At 44.1% G+C, this 14673-nt stretch overlaps 1 non-coding gene across 1 annotated transcript; it reads right to left on the reverse strand.

Annotated features, from left to right (window-relative positions):
* Nucleotides 1-12890: 12890 nt before the first annotated feature.
* Nucleotides 12891-12997, reverse strand: LOC118576790. The gene has a single exon (XR_004944001.1). It is a non-coding gene; the product is annotated as a U6 spliceosomal RNA (small nuclear RNA).
* Between the last annotated feature and the right edge of the window lie 1676 nt (nt 12998-14673).

Consider the following 14673-nt stretch of genomic DNA (forward strand, 5'->3'; position numbering starts at 1 on the left):
TTGGTCCTCCAAGATGTAAATAAATGCCGCCCCGACCTCCCACCCCACCCTGCTCCACACGCACCATTGACTGTGCTGGTCCAGCCACCACACCTCCCCCTATTGTGGTGGATTGGACCCTCTAAACTCTGAGACAAATTAAACTCCTCCCCTAAGTTGCTTCTGCTTCGTACTTTGTCTTGGTGATGGGGAAAGTAGCCGATCCAGGAGAGCTGTTGTAGCTTTCCTTCAGTGCTGTGCCAGGACTCCAGTCTCCTCCCAGCTGCTGGTCCAGACATCTTAGCATGTAGCTTCCAAGCTTGTCAACATTTTGTGTGCACAGAAGCTTGGATATGGACAAGCATCATCACCACATTTTAACCTAACTGAAAAAGAAGGCAAAAACAAAGTTTCCCTTTATGCTGAGGAACAAGGAAAGGAATTTGGGGAACATGAAGTGATGGTCTAGCGACATCCCACCTGCCAGGGGGAATGGCCCAAACTCCAAGAAGCCTAAAAAGCCAGTGCGGATCCTGACTTGAGCTCACCAGTCAGGTGTGTCTCTCTTGTCCATCTGCATCTTAAACAGAGTCACACAGGCAGATGTGCCACAGAATGGTCTAGGAGGGGTGGTGCCCAAGGACCTGGCTTTCAGTGCTGGCTCCAGAGCTTCTTGGCTACACTTCATTCCTCATGCCCAGTCACCTAGCTGTCCTGTCGAGTCTGAGATCCGGGCTCCCCTTCCCATGGACTCCCTATTCAGTTAGAATTCATTTCTAATATCCAGTGGTTGCCGCTTACATGCAGATCAACCAGATTCCTGTTTCCTTCAGTGACTTGGCCCTGAGCTGTAAAAATCTTCCTGTGGAGAAGACTTTCCACAGGGCCGATGGCATTTCCAGGCAACGTTCCCCAGATGACACCCCTATTGCATTACCTGCTGTAGTTCACCTTCCAAGTCCCTGTAAAAAAGCAAGCAGGCAGGCATTTAAGGCTAAATAAATAGTACAGATGGGGCATCCTTATGAGCCAAGTCTGGACAATGGAATCATATCCAGGAGTGATTGATAAAGAAAGATCCCATTCAACAACTTGTCAACCTATCTCACAGACAAAATTCAGGATCCTACAATAGTGCTATTCAGTAGAATGAAAATTTGAATTTTCTGGAAGCCATATTTATTGGTGAAATTATTAAGGCCACTCCACGTAGTTAAAAGGGAGGTTTATTTTTATGGGGTAACTTACAAGTGAAGGGATAGGTAACAGGGTCTGGGAAAGGTGTGGCGCAGTCCAGTGGTGTTCTCTGGAGAACTCTGCTCGGTCTACCTCCAGGGTCCAGGGTCCAGGAACCAAGAGAGCCCACGCATCTGGATCCTGGGTCTTCAGCATCCTCTCTCAGCCCCGCCTTGTAGGTGTGACCGTTACCGAAGCCTCAATGGGGGTTGGAACTTCCAGGTCAAAGCTGGAATGGCTACCCACTACACATATTAAATAGTGTATCAAAAAAACAGATTGACCCAGTTCCAATATATCTAAAATATTACCTATCTCAATATATAATCAAAATAAAACTTACTAGTGAGATGTTGTATATCCTGTTCGTTATTCAAGGTTGAGAGTCTGTTTCATGATGGTTGAATGTCTCAGTGAAGGTCAGTAAGATGTCCAGTGTTCAGTGGCTATAGGCAGTAGTTACCATATCAGACAGCACAGACCCAGCAAATGTGGAGAGGAGGGTGCTGCAGGCACGGGCAACACATGCCAAAGCTCCCTGAACAGTCTCCATTGTGACCCTCTGGAAAGCCCCTGGAAATGATTATTTCCCCCATATTGCAAGTGAGAAAAATGAAGCTTAGGGAGTTCCGACATCTGTGCAAAGTCACACAGCCAGCAGAGGACAGACAGACAGACTGTGCACATGTCTGTTTGTCACACAGCATCTTCTGATTATTCTCATTCAGAGATACAAGGCAATGAGTTGGACTTCCCCGAGGAGACTGCAGGTAAGAAAAGAACCTAGGCAAAGCTCAGAAGTGTTGGGAGCACAGCACAAAGGTCATTGCACCCATAGATCTCCAGAGAAACCAGGAAGGCTAAGATGCAGGATTGCCTTTCCAATGAGAAAGATGTAAAACCAGTTATTCCAAACAGAAAGCTGAGGATTAGAAGTGATTAACAGTTTAGTGATCAGCACACACCTTTAATCCTAGTGCTAGGGAGGTAGAGGCCTGTGATCTCTGTGAGTTAGAGGCCAGCCTAGCTACAAAGAAGTTCCAGGACGGCCAGGGTTGTTACACAGAGAAACCCTGTCTTGAAAAACAAACTACAGCCGGGCGGTGGTGGTGCACACCTTTAATCCCAGCACTCGGGAGGCAGAGGCAGGTGGATCTCTTGTGAGTTCGAGGCCAGACCTGAGTAATTACAGAAGCGAAGATCCAGAACAGGCATCAAACAACACAGAGAAAACTTGTCGAGAGAGAGAGAGAGAGAGAGAGAGAGAGAGAGAGAGAGAGAGAGAGAGGGCAAGGCCAGGAATGCTAGAGAAATAACCAAGCTGGCCAGCCAAGAGGCAGGATGAACTCTGGTAACTAGGTCATGCTGGTAGATCAGCTGTCTCTCCCAGAAGCCCTTGGGGGACATAAGCAAAACACCATTGTCCTCAAATATTCTTGCTTCTAATGCAGCAAATTGTAACAGACAAAATAGTAAGGACTGTTTCTAACAAGCAGATTCCATCTAGTCCAGGATGAAGACCACTCCAGACAACCCTGAGGTTGACTCAAGTATGAAGTAACCAAGAAAAGCTAAAACTGCATTGTGATGGCTGTGATAAGCGCTACTACATGCCATAGTCAAACTACAGGCTGATCATGTAAACGTGATAATGAAAGGAGCATGGTCTAACTAATGGTTAACAAACTCTGCCAAGCTCTAAGAACAGTAGCCTCTTCAAGGTCATAACAACCATCTACAAGGCTAACAGTCAAGCTAGACAGGCAAGAGCCTTCAAAGCCTGGCCATTCCCGTAACTGGCCGAGCACTGTGTAAACAGTGCGTGATTCTCTCCAGTTAGGCCCTGGACAAGTGCACGTTGTATGTGGGTTCTCCCTTGCCTCAACGTGGGAAACGGTAAGATTGAAATCTCAATGAACATGACCTCAGACTTTGTTCGGTGTCCATCACAAGTCCTATAAAAAGTCCCTGGACAAACAGCCCAGTGGGTTTTTCTCTCTCCCAGGAGTCTCATCTGGAGCTTTGCTTGCTTGAAGAGTTCTGCTCTTCACAATAGGTCTTTGTTTTCCTTGTTTGGTCGCCCTCTCTCTAGAATAAGAACTTTTTTTAAATTAATCACATCTGTTCATTGACAATATCATGAATGTATGGAACACATTCCGGTTATTCTCATGCCCCCACCCTCCCTTGCCTCTCTCTCCCACCCCTGTCAACCCCTGTCCCCTGTAAGTCCCTTTCCCTGTGCCTGTCTTTTTGTTCTGTGACCTGCTGCTGTTGCTCAGGGTCTTCTCTGTGACTATGGGTTTAGGACTATCCCATGGAACCTGGCGGGTTCACCTGTGGCCACACAGCTGGAGACAATGACTCTCGTCTCCCCCATCACACCTGTGAGCTCTTCCCCATCCACGAAATACTGTTGGCAGGTCCAATCTTGTGAGGGCCAGGGCTAGACACTACAGATGCTGTGACTTCATGATTGCAATAGCTATGTCCTGCCCAGAAGATGGCATTTGTGGCCTTCTCCCTGTCTTCTGATTCTCACATCCTTTCTGTTCTGTCTCCTGCAGTCTCCCTGAGCCTTAGAAGGGGATAGCATAAATGTGCTGTTTAGGGCTGAATATTCAACTCTCCCTCACTCTCAGCACCTTGAGCAGCCAGGAGTCTCTGTTTTCACAACTGTTCACCTCAGATCGAAGCTTCTCTGATTAAGGCTGAGAGGAGCCTTCATCTGTTGGGTATGAACTTAATTATTCAGAAATTATTTAGTTTGACATCATGTCAATTTTGCTGAACAACAACAGTAAGTTTTCCCCAAGCGCTATGATTCCCCAAGCCATAGTTTTTTCTTCTGTTTTGAAATCAGACATTTCTTCATTGTTCTATTGTCTATGACTTTCATTTTTCCATTGAGTTCACAAGACAAGGACCCAGAACCGAGCCACATCTCACTCACAGATCCTGTCCTTTCTCTGCTGAACGTTAGCTGCTAATGAGGAGGGAAGGGTCATTGTCTTCAGAGTCAAGGACTCACCCCTTTCCAGATTTCATTCTGAAATCAAACCAATCTTGCCTTAACCCACCGCCGCCCTCTCCAGGCCACCTCAGCACTTATCAGTTACTGCCTTCCCTTGGCCACCAACTGCTCTTTCCCCCGCTTTCTCACATTGGCGATAGCTTTCCACCCAGGGAAAAGACAATTAAAATGTGTTACTGGACTTAAATGTCCCTCCCTCCCCTCCTGTAGAATCCCTAGTAAAACAGTACTGCTTTCTTCCCATTAGCCCTTGGAAGGTCAGAGTATTTCAGCTTCACAACACGTACAAGGTCTTTGTTTGCGACCTTGGTGTCTTAGCCAAGGTTATACGGATGTGAAGGAGATAAAGCTGTGTTCCAAAACTGACTTTCAAATAAAATTTGCTTCTCTTTTAATTTGTTTTCACTTTGACAAAAAAAAAAAAAAAATCAGGTTTACAGAAACACTGTAAGAATTATACAGAGAATTACCATTACCCTTCACCCAGATTTCCCAAGTTAACAGTGAGAGTTGAAAACATGGTGCCATGTTCACACAACACAAAACAGCAGGGGCTGGAAGTTCATGTAAAAACTCATTTGCAGTGTAGCCTGAAGTCCACAGGACAGGGGACTGAATTCAAGCAGAGTTTCCATGTTGAAGTCTTGAGTTCCCATCTTTGCTATTATGCATTTGACTGGAAGGCTGAGACCACGCATGTGTTGGGACTATTCATGGGTTCATAACACTGCTGCGTTATGCATGGCTCACAACCATTCGATTCCATAGAAGTTACCTTAATGTCATACCTCGCTGAGGTTCTGTGTACAGATTCACACTTGGCCCTTCAAAGTACTGCCTGGCAGCTCCCTCTAGCTAGGATTTTTCTTCAAAGATAATATTATTTCAAACAGAAGAGATTTAAGATTCAGAAAGTGGATTTTAGTGAAATAGTTTAGTGTGTCTTATTAGCAAAGAGTGTTGATTTGGGTATTTGTCTGAGTGTGTGTGTGTGTGTGTGTGTGTGTGTGTGTGTGTGTCCAAATAACTGAAACTAGATGCTGGAAATCCCCTTAGTGAACAGCTTGATCTTACCAGTAGATGTCACTACAGTCTAACATTATTTTAGAGAACCAAAGGGAAAACCAGACTGATGAGCAGCTCCTCGAAGTTTGAAGGCTAAAGTCAGAGGGGCCACTAGTTCTTCCCTATCTTGACAACATGTTTCTCTCCCTTGAAGAAAAACAGCACTCGGGAGGCACAGGATCTGGTCCCCAGAACCCATGCAAAAAAACCTGGGCATGGTGGCCTGCTGCTGTAATCCCAGCACTGAGGGAGTAGAGACAGGAGGATGCCTGGGACTCACTAGCCGCAGTTGAACCTAATCAGTGGACAGTGTCTGAGAACGATACTTGAGGTCATACTCTGGCCTCCACATGTATGTAAAGTTTACATTATAAACATACACCTGTACACACACACACACACACACACACACACACACACACATACACACACACATACACACACACATACACAAACACATGCACACACATACAATTTGGGGAAAGCTGAAAAGGTTTGGACCACAGAGGGAAGGACATGAGCACTCTTGGACGTGGAAGGCTTCCTGATGCACTTCACGGTTCGGCGACCTGGTCTGGAGCTTTTCCCCATCTTTCCCTGGAAGGCAACGGCATCGCTTCATTTGGTATCAGTGAGTCTGTTTTCCCATAGAACTCCTCAATAAATTGACCAGTAAGGCTCTCATTACACTCTGTGAGGAACGTTCTAGGCTGAGTGGGAGAAGAGACCTCAGAATTAACAGATCTTATTTTCTCAGATTTTCCAACATAAAGTTCACCTCTAGCTGACACTCAGGCTTGAAGACTCAGCAGAAAATTCACTCTTATTTCTTGAAACACTATCAGCACCCCTCCTTTTTTGAGATATTACAAAATATCTCTGAATCTTCACACTCTCTGAAGAGGAGTGCAGCCTTGGCTCAGAGAATTAATGAGGTATGCAACTTGATTTCTCCTACAGTCTCTCTGCTTCTGGAACAAGGAAACAGGCACGTGCGTTGAACCCCCAAGGCAAACTCCTGGGCTGTCTGTGTCAGCATCTCTGGGGCCTGTGGGTTACAACAGCCTGTGTGAGCATCTCCGGGGCCTGTGGGTAACAACAGCCTGTGTTAGCATCTCCAGGGCCTGTGGGTTACAACAGTCAAGACAATGTCAAGTCTCTGCATTCTACCTAAATACAAAGGTATTTTCTGGCTCCACCAGGTTGCATTCGTTTCTGCCTCTACACTACTTGATACATTCTGTAAATTCATTATGAAAATCTTTTCCTAACAGGAAACAAATATGTTCAAAACATTCAGCTCTACCATAAAGAGTGAAGTACTGGAGTAGTGACTTCTTACTTGAACTCAGAATCGAAAGGTGTGGGGGTTGTTAGTTTCCAATATAATATTGGTAGAAGGGGTCAAATTACCAGGAGACACTGGATCTATCTATCTATATAGAGATATAGAGATATATAATATTTATGAATATAAATGTTTAGTATTTCCTGTGGCCAAGGAACTCAATTTCTTAGACTTTCTCCTTTTAAAAAAAAATCAGAAACAGAAAAATTTTAAAGATATAATTTTTATAATTTATAGCAATAGCAAAACTATTGCTTTAGTTGAGTACACTAGGCTAAAAGAGCTTCATACCTTCAGAGATTAAAATCTTACACATTTTTCACAACTATATTTAAAGTAAAAGAAAACTGTTGTGACATGATATTAATGGACATGAGTGTAAATATAGATGCAATGTGTAAAGTATAGATGAACGTTTATCTCTCTCTCACACAGACACACAAGCACACACTCACACACACACTCACAGACAGACACACACACACTCTCTCACACACAGACACACAAGCACATGCTCTCTTACACACACACTCTCATTCACAGACACTCTATCTCTCACACACATACACATTCACAGACACACACACTCTACACACACACACACACACACACACACACACACACACACCCCTCTGTAAAATGACTCTGGTGTCTGTAGTCTGGCTGTACAGACTGTGGTTGGCTGCCCTGTCAATACACTGTCACTGTGCAGGTTGTTACTGTTGGGAGGGTACCTGAGCTCTGAAATGATGCCATGGACACTTAGCACCTGATTAGAAAAACCCGAGACAAGCTGAGGGCCTGCCTGGGACTTACTAGGCGCACGTTCTTCAAGACCATCCAAGAGGGAATCAGCAAAAAGGAGAAGCAGTGAGCTAATATGAGGCCCCTGATGAGTCTACTAGGCTGATCCTAGGAGGGAGTGTCCACACTAGCTGGCTGTCCCGTCAGAGTTCCATCCTGAGAGCTTGGGGAACCTGTGAGCCCTTGACAATCAACACATTCAGCAGTTGGGCAGTACAAAGGAAAGGGGATGTGGGCTGCTCAGAGGCCATCATCATGTCCTCTAAGCCACAAAGGGGCAATGTGAGGGCAAATGACGTCACTGTTGTGGCCTCACAAGAGCCATCTGGGACCAGCTCTTCTTCCTGTTGACTAGATGGATTTTTAGTATCCACAGCTCGTTTTAGCTGCATCAATGAATCTGACTCGTTGAGGAGCTGGTCCAGTTAGTTGCTTCTGTTTCTTTACACTTCCATGGATCACAGACACTATGACTAAAGATCCCTGCACACACACACACACACACACACACACACACACACACACACACACACGGCAGCTCACAGCTCACCTGGCTCCTGTCTGGTTTTAGTATTTACGGAAAAGGCAGATGAAACCGGCATTGGGAGTGAGGTCTTGGGGTTGAGTTCTCACTATGTAGCGTCATGGAGAATCTTCAGGGAGCATGTTCAAAATTTAGCAAGGGGGAAAAAAAAAAAAGAGGAGGAAGAAAGAAGAGAAAGAGGAGGAGAAGCAGCAGCAGGAGGAGGGATTTTCTTTAATTACGGCACCTAATTTTTGTTTGAATTTTAAGAAAGTGGACTAAGAAAGCTACTTCAGGCTTCCCCCACCTCCGGCACTCTAACAGCGCAGAGAGGAGAGGCAAATGCCCAAAGAGAAAATATTCCGGATTTAGGGTTGATTTGAACAAAGATTTCCTTGGTCTCACTTTCCTACAACAGCCATTCAGGTTTAAGATAACTAAAGGTGACCACCAGGACCCTGCCATTTCACAACTATACCGATTCATTTTCCCCACGGAACTGTGCGGTGGGAGCAGATGTGATTAATTCAGAATCCAATGGCGCCCTCTTGTGGTTTAGAACTAGATATGCATAGCCTGGATCTTTTTTTTTAAAAATCATTTGTAGTCTCATCACTCGGGAGGGCAAGGTACAAGGATTGTAGATTTGAGTCCATCCTGGGCTACATAGAAGACACTGTCTCGAGAATATTAGCTACTGGAAAAGAATTCAACAGTGGTGAATGTGGAGATAAAAGAAAACCTTGCCACTGAGGATAGGTTTGTAAATCGCTGCAGCCACCATGGAAAAGGGTCTGGTGGCTACGTGGAAAATTGCAACTAGAGCTACTTTGTGATTCGGCAACCCCACCCTGCATTCACACAGCCAGAGGAAACGGGAATCGGGATCTTGAGATATCGCTGATTATCACAGCGGTATCCACAATAACTAACCAAGCCCCGCAGTTCACCATGTGTTCTGTTCAAGAAGGGCAACGCCCTGGGCCACACTTTTTTCCTCTTTTCTGACATCTACACAGGCAAGTTCTTGGAGTTAATTCCAAGGAAAAGCAAGACGTTACTCACCTATCCATGGCTGCTGGTGTCCTGCAAGGACATCTTAGATGTTAAACTGACCTGAAGAAAGGGCGTTTTCAAGCTACGAATTCAGAGCGAAATGACTTTCTTTTTCCATTAAAGTGATATGTGTACACACTAAAGGAAAAAACACAAAACATAACAAAACGTTGCACAGTATAGAAAATTAAGAATTAAATCTCCTGTTCCCCCAGCATTTCTCATTCTGGTTCCTTGCTCCATTTAGACATCTGGTTTCTGGGTCTTTGATTGGCTTCTCCCTGTAGACACACAAGTCAACTTGTGACTTACCTAAGAGGAATTTGGAAGCTGAGTAAGGAAATGAAAGCAGTCCAGGTTTATTTCATTATGATCAGATGCCCGAAAATAAATCTAGATCATCATTATGTGCCCACAAAAAGAACAACTTGGCCCTGCTGGAGAGGTATTTCATTATAATTTGGATGTGTTATGGCACTCGGTGTTTTGTTTCATTACGCTTTCATTTATTGACAGGCCAACACGACCACGGGGAATGTGCAGTCCCTGCCAGTCCTTTGCTGACCTCCAGTACTGTTAGAAAAAGAAAGAAAGAAAGAAAATTAGTTGAACAGAAAAGATGTCGAGATTTGCTTTCATAATCAGCTTCCACGTGATGTTGGGGAGGAAAGCTGCATCTTAGTGCTCACTTCAGCATTTACAAAGGCCCAGACTCAGCCCTGGTTACAGCCTTTCACCTCACTTAGAATGAGTCTGTGCCTCTTGTTATCACCCTGTCTGTCCGTGTTGTCCCCTCTCTGCCTCCCAGCTTCTCTCCTTCTTATTGGGGTGTGTTCTCTGCACTCCTGTAGTGGTCTGTCTAGTCCAGTGGCCAGTGAGCTCCCTCGAGGGCCAAAGAATGCAAGAACAGCCCTGTTTATTAATGGGATGTCCACACCAATAGGTCCTGTGCAGCATTAGGGCCACTATAATCAAAATGCCAGATACAAACAAGCCTTGGTAAGGATGCTGAGAAGGGGAAATTTGCCAGGGGGAGTGTAAAATGGTGAAGTCGCAGTGTTAGGCAGGGTCTAGAGAATGTATAGGTGCTCTGAAGAGCATTCGCTAGAATGGCTGACATGATAGATGGCCAGGAGGGGCCTTCTGCAAACTACAAGGGCCGAGGGTCCTGCACCTGCTCGGTCTGACAAGCTAGATGCCTCTGCGGTCTCAGGCTGGCTCTGGAGGTCTGCTGGATTTCTGCAAACCCTTTGCTCTTCAGCTTACGTTGCGAAGAGGAAGAAGCTGCAGCAAAAGCAAGGTTAGGTCCCGTCAGGAACAAAGAGAGAAGGCAGGCACGCCACTCCTCACGCTTCTTTATGTCTACCCACCTCATCAGAAGGTGCCACCCACTGTGGGGGGGTCTTCTCCCCTCAGCTACTTCTTGAAAATGCCCCCACAGATTCACTCACAGGAGAGTCTCTTAGTTGACTGTACGTCCAGTCAGGTGGACAATCAAAATTCACCATCATGGGGACTTGCAGAGTTGGTACGGGGGGGGGGGGGGGGGAGAGGGGGGGTGGTTAAGAGCTTAGAGAACCCAGCACCCACACCTAGAGCTACAGCCATCTGTAAGTGCAGCTCCGTGGAATCCAGTCTCTCCGGCCCCTGTGGGTACCTGCACTCACATGCACATATCCACACACCAACAGACACACAATTAAAAATAATAAAAATAAGGCCGGGCAGTGGTGGCGCACACCTTTAATCCCAGCACCTTGGAGGCAGAGCCAGGCGGATCTCTGTGAGTTCGAGGCCAGCCTGGGCTGCAGCATGAGTTCCAGGAAAGGCTCCAAAGCTACACAGAGAAACTCTGCCTCTAAATAAATAAATAAATAAATAAATAAATAAATAAATAAATAAATAAATAAATAAATCTACATGCAAAAATTTAATCATTTCTGCCACTATGGAAGACAGCCTGGCAGTTCCTAAAAGGAGCAAATTCGTGGTTGCATTTATTGAGACAGTAAACTTCTAGGTCCATACCCAAGAGAAATGGAAGCATGTTTACACAGAAACTTATAACTGAGTGTTTATAGCAGAAATTTACAGCAAACAAAAGCTGAACACAACCAAGTATCCAGCAGTTAATGAATGAAACAAAGAAGCCTGTTGGATCTGTACAGTGGAATGAAAAGGACCAAATATTGACATGTTATAACTCAAATGAACCTTGAAAATATCCTGCTAAATGGAAGACAATCAAGGACTACATGTTATTCTCCTGCCTGCATAAAGGCCCAGATAAGGCCATTCTACAGAAACAAGGCAGGCTGGTGCTTCCCGAGGGTTACATTTGGGCAGAAATGGTGACTGACTACTAGTGGGCATGGGGTTTCTATGAGTTCTGAAATCAACTGGTGGTGATCGTGTGACTCTGAATTACCTAGAAACAGAGTGTGCAGTGTGTGAATTAAAGGTCAACAAAGCTGCTACTATAGAAGAGCTGGTTAATACTACAAGATGTGGCATCTAAGATTACAAAAAAAAGTACAATTTATGATATGGGGGTTGTGAAAATGTGGAGCAACAGCAACAGCTTTTTTTTTTTTTTTTTTTTTTTTCAGAAAGACTTACAGGAAGGATAAAGGAGAAATCAGTGGTGATTCTGCAGGAGAACAGGGACTTTGTGGCGCACAAGGTATGAACAAAAAAGGCTACTGTTGTGTCTTCTGTCCCCCAGGAGTGCAGTGGCCAAGCAGAGGGAGGTAGACTCAGTTCTGATAAAATTCTGTATGGTTTGAGCCCATGTTAATGTTTTAGCAAATCCCCCCTCCCCCATTATACCAAATGAAGTTGGTAGGAAAATTAAATTTCACACACAGAGTGAAACTGAACTATAGATCAACATAGGATAAATACATAAATAAAAATAGCTGATTCAGGATTGTATGACAGTTTAATGGTGATGCACCTCTAAGTCTATCTTCATCCTTCCTTAGGAGGTTTGCTACTGGCAATGGAATGGCATCAGACATCCTGAAAGCATTTTGTTGACACCGTAGGAGGAAGCAGCAAATTACTCAACTTGTATTTAAGGCCTTTGAAACTGGAATGTTTGCCATTGGAAATGGAATATGCAAATGTGAAATGGGGACTTGGACTTAGAGGGAGCTCTCCTCCAGGCATGATGTCAAAATACATCTGCACAAATTTTCTTTCTTAATGGCTGAAAGGGTCCAGATGCTGCCCCCAAGGGTCCTTCTACAACACAACTCCTGCATCTAACCCTCGGGCATCATTTCAGAAGAGGGGCAGGGAGATCTGTAAGAGCCAGAGGAACAGGAAGTGTGTTGTGAGACAGCATCTCTAGGAAGGTCAGGAGCTACACCCATGGTCTCACCAACATGGCTGCCTAAACATGAGCTCAACAAGGACGACACCAATACGCATGCTAACACGGAAGTGGGGAATCTCATGGGGTGTCAATCCTAGACAAAAACTATAGGCAACAAAGGAATGCTGAATGGAGAAAGAGTCTTCCCCAAGGAAGAGGCCCAAATGGGTTACCCAATGCCAAGTGGTCAGCCCTAAAATTATAAACAAACAAGAACTTGATACTGACTGAGCAGGATGTGTTTATATTTTTAGGAATACACACACATACATGCACACATGCGTGCATGTGTGTGTATGCATATGTGTGTGTGTGTAACAACTTTTAAAGAAACAGACCATGAGTTTGAGCCAGAGCAATTGTGCACATGGGAAAGGTTGGAAGGAGGAAAGGGAAAGGAGGAGTGATGTAGTTATATATATATATATATATATATATATATATATATATATATATATATATATATATTAATTTGGAACACTTCACGAATTTGCATGTCATCCTTGCGCAGGGGTCATGCTAATCTTCTCTGTATCGTTCCAATTTTAGTATATGTGCTGCCAAAGCGAGCACGATGTAATTATATTTTAATTTCCAAAATAAAAGGCATTTTTAAGAAGTTCAGATACCACTCAATGACAACAGCACACCTAACATCTTGATCTTGCTTATAGATTCCTTTCCGATTAAGCCAAAGCTTCTTGAGGGAAAAAAATAACCAACACTGAGTCAGAACAAAATGCAGGAGTGCCCTGTCCAGAGAAATGCCCCAGGAGTGGTAAGGACCTGTCAAAAAACTCAGCTTTTGGGGATTCCCAAAAACTGACCAACTCAGGCACCATTTGGGCATCAAAATAGTTATCATTAACACTAGCTTTTAGTATGTTCAAATAGAAATCCATGAGCCTTCCATGACATTAATTTTAACCAATAAGTTAGCTATATAATGTATATGTATGTATGTATGTATGTATGTATGTATGTATGTATGTGTGTGGGGGTGAGTAGATAGATAGATAGACAGATAGATAGATAGGAAATCTTTCATAGGAGTAGATGGTCAACTGGTGATTATAAACAGGATGATGAAACCAGAAAATCAGTATTTGGCAACTGTCACTATAGAAATTCAGCCAAGAAATATCACTGAATGATCACACAGCTGAGTGGGTGTTTGGTGAGGAACACATAGTCACATGATTTCAAAATAGCATTACACAAACACAAAACACTTGCCAAGTATGGAGAGAAAGCTGATACAGTCAAGAAAGTTTGAATCAGATTCCCCTTTAATCAGGCAATGAAGCTTAACAGCAGCATTAGACAAGCTAAAGTTATACACTGCTTTGAAAGAGATGTTTGAGGACACACACCATTTCTCAGGGAAGCAGTGGACAACGGTTGGGACATTCTCAGAGTATCCAGCTCATTGTTTTACTTTTCTGTTGCTGTGATAAAATACTATGACCAAATGTAAAAGCAAGAGTTTCTTTTAGCTCACAGTTCCAAAGAAATGGAGTCTTCAGGGCAAGGACTAGGGAAATATACACAGGGTGAAATTGATTTTTTTAACTTTACCATAGGGGTGGGAAAGAGAGTACTGAGTCAGAGGTGGTAAAACGTCAAGTTTTCAAACAAGGAGTGGTAGTTTAAAATGTAATTGGTTCCCACAGTCTCATAGAGAGTGGCATTATTAGGAGGTGTGGCTTTGTTAGAATAAGTATGGCTTTGTTGAAGGAAGTGTGTTACTGTGGGGGTGGGCTTTGAGATTTCCTATGCTCAGGATACCACCCAGTGGCTCAGTTGACTTCCTGTTGCCCATAAGATAAAGGACTCTCAGCTCCTTCTCCAGCACCATGTCTGCCTGCACGCTGACATGCTCCCTGCCATGATGATAACAGACTGAACCTCTGAAACTATAAGCCAGCCCCAATTAAATGTTTCCCTTATAAGAGTTGCCGTGGTTATGGTGTCTCTTCACAGTAATAGAAACCCTAACTAAGACACAGGGTTTGATGGTCTGCACCGGTAATCCTAGCACTTGAAAGGGGGAGGCAGAAGGAGCATGGCATGGTTCAGTCCAGTCTGGTCAAGCAATAGAAGGTGATGCCCTGTCTCAAAAAAACAAAAATAAAACCTAAGATTTTAAGTTGTAAAGAGACTTCCTCATTCAATTCTGTATACCCAACATTTCCCAGCACATGTTTACCTGATGCTCAAGTTATGTTAAATTTTTAAGAGAGAGAGAG

Source organism: Onychomys torridus, chromosome 1, assembly GCF_903995425.1.
Source record: "Onychomys torridus chromosome 1, mOncTor1.1, whole genome shotgun sequence".
Classification (NCBI taxonomy): domain Eukaryota; kingdom Metazoa; phylum Chordata; class Mammalia; order Rodentia; family Cricetidae; genus Onychomys; species Onychomys torridus.